The 6,128-nt window shown below is 46.5% G+C and overlaps 1 protein-coding gene across 1 annotated transcript in view; it reads right to left on the reverse strand.

Annotated features, from left to right (window-relative positions):
* The window catches only part of PRDM16 (PR/SET domain 16), a 269,867-nt gene extending 265,498 nt beyond the window's left edge, over positions 1–4,369 (reverse strand). The window contains exon 1 of the mRNA XM_061351660.1: positions 4,283–4,369. The gene's annotated coding sequence lies outside the window, so the exon portion shown is untranslated. The remainder of the gene's footprint in view (positions 1–4,282) is intronic.
* Positions 4,370–6,128: the final 1,759 nt, after the last annotated feature.

The following is a 6,128-nucleotide window of genomic DNA, read 5'->3' on the forward strand; positions in this document are numbered from 1 at the left end:
GAAGAACAAACTACTTAGATTTGGGTTGCAGTATCAGGATACAGCAAAGGGAGCAATGGAGAGATGAGTACCAATACAGCCAGAGCTATGGTCTTTGCACTCAGAGACCCAGTGTCAGATGGACCCTCCCATCTTCTGTTAAGGCACAAAGAGCACATCCAACATCTAGGAACAAGATCACTAGGCTTTTCAACTTCACTAGGAGGTTTTTAGCTCACAAACTGGCTACAGGAGAGCTTAAGGCAACCCTTATGGGAGCTTCAGTTTTGCCATAGCCAGTGATAAACTGATAAGTAGCTAAAAACCAACCTCCATTTAAAAAAGGTGGTTAGAAAATGAAATGCAAATATATAAAAATATCCAATGGTTTCTATGAATATAAGTGTCTGTCTACCTTACGACTGCTATTTTCCAGCCAGCTTTCCAACCAGTGCAGCCTCTGCACTTCTGTATCTACAATTGTACCATTTATAAGCCAGGAGCCCACCTTGCCCATGTGCTTGCTCCCACAGTGACTCATGTTCCATTGGGTTTATTCCTGTGAAGACTTGTGTTAAAACAGAGCAAAGAGCAGAACCTCCAGTGAGGGAATGCTGTGTTTTGGGAAGCACCAAACAGACTGCTCCTAGGCAAAATATCAAAGCACCGATACACATCCTGTGTAAGAGAAAGGCTTTTACAACCGGTATCGCATTAAAAAGAGAAATAATGGTACCTGGGTCAAACACAAGTCTTGCTGGATGACAGTGTTTACTCCATACCTAAAAAATCGTTTTCCTAGAGGAATACACTTCCTAGGTTCCATAGGGAGTTTCTTCCCTACCTTCACAACGAAAAGACAGCATGGGGCAACTCCCCAGGCAAGCTTCCACAGCTCCCCACTCCCACACCAGCTCTGCAGTTTGGGATGTGCAAGGGATGCACCTCTCACTTCGTGGACAGAGTCTATGTGACTTCAGCATTACCAAAATGATAAAGACACTCAGAAACCAACCATCTCTAGCACTGGCTGTAAGCATTCGGGTTAGTATTTAGTTACTCTCTTAAGTTGAAAAAACAACTGAGCTTCCACACTCACCGATAAAAGAATTCTAGGAGCACAATGGTGTTACATTTACTTATACCATCTATGCAATACCAGAGCTACACAGGATGCTTGGAAAGAGCTCCCAGTTTGGAGGACAAATCCTGTCTGAAGCTGCCAAGTAAACAGCAGCAGAGAGCCAACAGAGCAGGCAAGGGCACTGCACCACCATGAACCCAGCAGAATGCAGCCCTTCTGGCTCCCAGTCCCTTGCTCAGTCTGCACCATCTGAGCTCACACAGGGAGTTCCCAGCAGAGCAGCTCTGCACCGCTGTACGCTGCCCTTAGCCTAGGAAAAACCGGTGTATTCCTCAGCAATTGGCTACAACCTCACAACAGTGCCAGCTGTTTCCCACACACCTCAAACCCTTCTTAGTTTTACTCCAGATTCTTTCAGTGCCCTGAAACATGTATCACAAGTTGCTCGACTACCATTCAGCTCCAGTTTTGTTCCTTTGGTATAAATGAGATGGGGAAGTAGTCCCATTTCTCTAAAGTATAAAGTTAAATAGAGTGAACCGAGAAGTTTAAAAATAATGGAGTGAGATCACCCATAGAGTGATTTTAAATGGCTCAAATAAGAGCAGCACTTGCATTTAGCAAGTATTCCTCCTGAGGAATAGGAGGCTTTCTCAGTTTCAGCCACTTGGGTGCATTACAAGGGGACAGCACTCATTCACATGGGGAAGGCATTTCCTATAAAATTATGAGTAACAGCTTTTTAACTCCACTCTTAAGCAACCCAGGATGAGAATCAATTAAAGATCACAAAAGGATTTGACACTGGAGGGAATGTGAGCCTTACTTTGTCACAAAGCTCAGCTGGATGAAGCATCTAGGCAGTGAAACACTTGATTCCTAGGTATATTGACCACTAAATCTGGGCTGGCACAATGAGGGGAAAGTTACTGGAACAATGAAACCCAGTGACAGTGCAAGAGAAGCAGCAGTGAGCACTGTCCCTCAGCTTTATCTCAGAGTAATTAAGAGTTGCTGCTCCTTGAGCCAAACACTCAGCTTCGCAAGAGGTCTGCCAGCAGCACAAGTCAGCATTTCTGCACTGTAATCACCTCTGCCTTTAATTTCTACAGCTGGACCCGTCTATCACATCCTCCCTTTCACCAGCAAACGCTATCACTTTAAAGCCATTCCAAACTCTGCATCCAACTACAATAACCAATAGAAACCAAGATTTATGTTCCCAGTGTTGTCATCCACCTGGGCACTGCTGGCTTCCCAAGCAAGCCACAGCTCAGTATTCCCCCATGCTGGGAAGTTGTATTTTTGACCATGTCACCATTTCTCAGCATTCATACAAGCATGTATTGTGCAACGACGTTCTGGATGCTTCCGCATTAATAACACCCCACATTCATCATACCTGTGGTACAGATGTGGAACATCAGACACCTTTAGGCATATAAATTGTCACAAACACAGAGATGTAAGGCATGATCTATTTAAAGAACAACCAAACCCAAGAATGCATCATCCGAGAGCAGAATCCAACTCACAACTCAACAAGGAAACCCAACAGTTTGGTCACTTTAGGGGCTGCATTTTAGAAATAAGAGAATGGCAATAAAAGAATTTTATTCTGGAAAGATGAGAAAAATGTTGAGCACGTTTTTAGGGGAGAAGCAGAGATCGGGAGCGAGCTCCAGAGCTCAACGCCTCTCCTGCCCCTCTCTATAAATAAAACTAGCTGGGCTTTACTCTTGTACTAAATTTAAAGGAAAGTCTTTTCCACAGAGGGCTTTCTTTAAAGCAAACCGTGCCCAGAAGGACTTTAACGTGGGGTTTCCAACAAGCAGCATGAATGAATTAAACAAGAAATGCACGAAGAAAGCAGCTGCATTTCTCTGTAGCAGAAGCAGATGAATGTGCAGCTCAACCATGGGTGTGTTCTGAGGGAGAAGGACAATTCCCAAATGCTCTCACCCAGAGTTTAACCACAGCTTTCCTTCACCCTGTGCTCCAGAAGCTTGGCTCAGGTGCCATTCACCCTCTGGCATCACAAGGTCATCTCCAGCCAGCACCAAGCAGAACCCCCAGATTTTGTGGCACAAACAACATCAAATCATTCAGCTCTCTCCTGCATGCTCCCCACAAGCTACACAGAGGAAAGGGGAGGGAACAACTCCTTGATAGACTCCGGTGAGGTCTATCATCACAATCAACACCTAACTGCTTGTCTTTATTCAGCTTCTTCCATTTGGAGATAAACCTCAAGGTCTCAAGGAGCTTTTCCCAGGTTGGAAATACCCGAGTACTCTCTCTCCTCCTCACAAAAACCCTACAACATCCTCTCAGGAGCCCCCCAGAGGCACACCTCCACCAGCTCATCTGAACACACATGAAACACCGCAACCAAAGCGAGCTCGGGAGGGGCACTGCCACCCCCCCACACCAGCAGCGCTTCCTTGCTGGCCTAGCAACAGCCACTACTGATTCTCCTTTGATGTTTCACACAGATACTGTCACCTAACTCCCGACCAAGGCACTTGCTCAGAATTGCTGAACACGCACCATGTTCCACCCCAGAAACAACAGCATTGCAACCAGAGCAGAGGACAGAGGCCCTCACAGTAATTCAGCTTTCCCAAATCACTTTCTATCTTAGCTCTTAAGTTCCATTTGTCTCCACTTCTCATCTAATTTCAGGCTTAAAGCTTCCTATTCTTTAGGTTTTCTAGAAAAGAAGGAGGTTTTCTCCTACCTATGAGCTCTGCATCTGCTGTTTCCTTATCCCTCTGCAGCGAACAGATTTCCCTTGACACGCAGGATCAAATCTGTAAGAAATGTGACACTTCTAAGCTGAAGCAAACAGTTTATTCCCTCATATCAGAGTAGGTTCCCCCCCCCCATCCCACTGCAGCCTAGGCTCTGGGTAGCAGGGTAGAGACTCCAAAACTCATGAGGCAGCAGAGTTTTCTTTTTGCACTCTAAGCAAGCTACCAGCATTGCAAAGATAACCTACTAGAACCGCAGGTCAGCCAACCCTTTGCTGATGCACATCACCCACAACACATACACAATGCACAGACAGAAAATGAGAGCATCAAATCTGAGTATAAAGAAGTACAAAATAAGAGTATAAACCAGCATTTTGCTACTGCAGCTCTAATTCTCTTTCTTACAGCTGTGAACCAACCTTCAATTCACGACCTCACAATAGCTGAAGAACATAAGACTGACCTTAAAGAAGATGAGGAACCTCCTGGCTCCCAAGTCAGCAGAGAGGACTCCACATGCAGCAAACCTTCCTCTGAGCAGAGCCTGAACCTTCTAGAAGGCACACAGAGAATCACTGATTTGACCAATTAAAGTGAGTGTCACCAGCAGGATCCAATTTAGCTCATCAGGGCTTGGGCTGGGCCTGGGCGGGGTCTAGCATCAGGGCACCCAGGTGATGGCGGGCAGCACTGATTGTGGTACAACACAGCTGCTCCACTCTGCTTTCCTGTGAGCTGTGCAGCAAATGCAAGGGATCACGCCTTTGCAATAGAGGGAATTCCTTCATGGATGTGCCCGTGCTCAAGCGGCAGGAGATGAAATCATTGTCGTGGATGTTTTCCAAGGATACTGACTAACCGGATAGATTCCTATTGTGTGTTCCAGGAATGTGCATTGAAACAGCTCAGCTCACCGAATCTGAAGAAGGAAAATGAATTAATTTCAGGTGGTCCATTAATAACCCCCAGTGATGTGTAAAGCTTGTCTTGTGTCATACAAGTTACACCTACAAAGCCCTCCCCATATGCTTACAGTTCTTTGGAAGATGCAACTATGGCAGCACTGGTGAACACAGATCTTGTCCCACAGGTGAATTCGCTGTTAAGCATCCCAAAGGGTCTACGTTTAATACTCGTTACATTTCCACTGCTTAACTCTTCTGTTTGCAGTAACTGCATTTTTCATAAAGACTGAACTTTCTCATGCATTCTGTGGAAACATCAAACATAACTCCTGTCAGTCGACCTGCTGATATTTCTATTTCCAGAAGAGAGCAGGAACAGTGAAAGAAACCCCAACCCAAGTCTTTCCCAGCAAACTCTGATGTATAGGATGTGACATAAGGGTGCAAAAACTTTTGGCAAACCCTGGGATTTGAAATTGCTCTGCTCTGTTCTGCTGTGGCAGGAGTTTCAATGCAGCGCGCTTTGCCTAGAACTGACACAAAAGAACAGTCACCTTGAGTGTGTTACAGGGAAGAACAAAACAATTTCCCAGACAAAAATTCACTGAGTTCAGCACACTGCTTATAGGTTACAGTGAACAGAAGCGTTTGATGTACTTGATGCTTTCTGGCTACCAGGGAACCTTTGAAGGGCCCCACACAGGAGGGAGGTGGCAGTGATGAGGTGGCAGGTACACGCTACAGAGAGGTGAAAGGGGACAGAACTTTATTTCCCTTTTTACAACACAATTTGCTGGGCTCTGTGTATTTCCACGGGCCCTGTGGGAGCAGACAGCAGCAGAGCAGGACACAAGCATGGCGGTCTGTGCATGGATCTGTGGGGTGATGGGCTCAGGTCCCAGCACTCACCTGCACAGACGGTGCTTCCAAAGGGCTTGCTCCTTACACAGTGTCCCACTGTGGAGGCTGTGGCAGGGGCTGGTGTGAAGGTGATGCCCACTTGCAGCCCCCTTAAATAGAGCAGTGTCTCTTGGGGGGCTGCTCCCCCTGCCAGGCACCCTTCAGGCTGGGGCAGACGGTGCCTTTCCATCAGAACAAATGACTTTCTGGACGGTCACAGTACCTGCAATGTAACATCATTTGCTTTATTCCCCATGCACTGGTGCAAAGAGGAGATGCCTGCCTTCCAACCCAAACCAGCCTGGGATTCTTTAATTCTATGGTTTGCATTGAAAGCATCTCACCTGCGCACCCTCATCTCCGCACTGTCCCCAGCAGAACTGCCTCAGAAGCCACTTGCCACATGTCCCAGTGCTTGGGGCTCATCACCCTCCTCAGAAGTGCAGCTTTTAACACAGTGGCTGTTGTCTCTACGGGCAGGAGTGCATTGCAAAACCCTGTCTG

Source organism: Neopsephotus bourkii, unplaced genomic scaffold (assembly GCF_033783945.1).
Source record: "Neopsephotus bourkii isolate Nb327-2 ecotype Australia unplaced genomic scaffold, CSIRO-AGI_Nbou_v1 NB_593, whole genome shotgun sequence".
Classification (NCBI taxonomy): Eukaryota; Metazoa; Chordata; class Aves; order Psittaciformes; family Psittacidae; genus Neopsephotus; species Neopsephotus bourkii.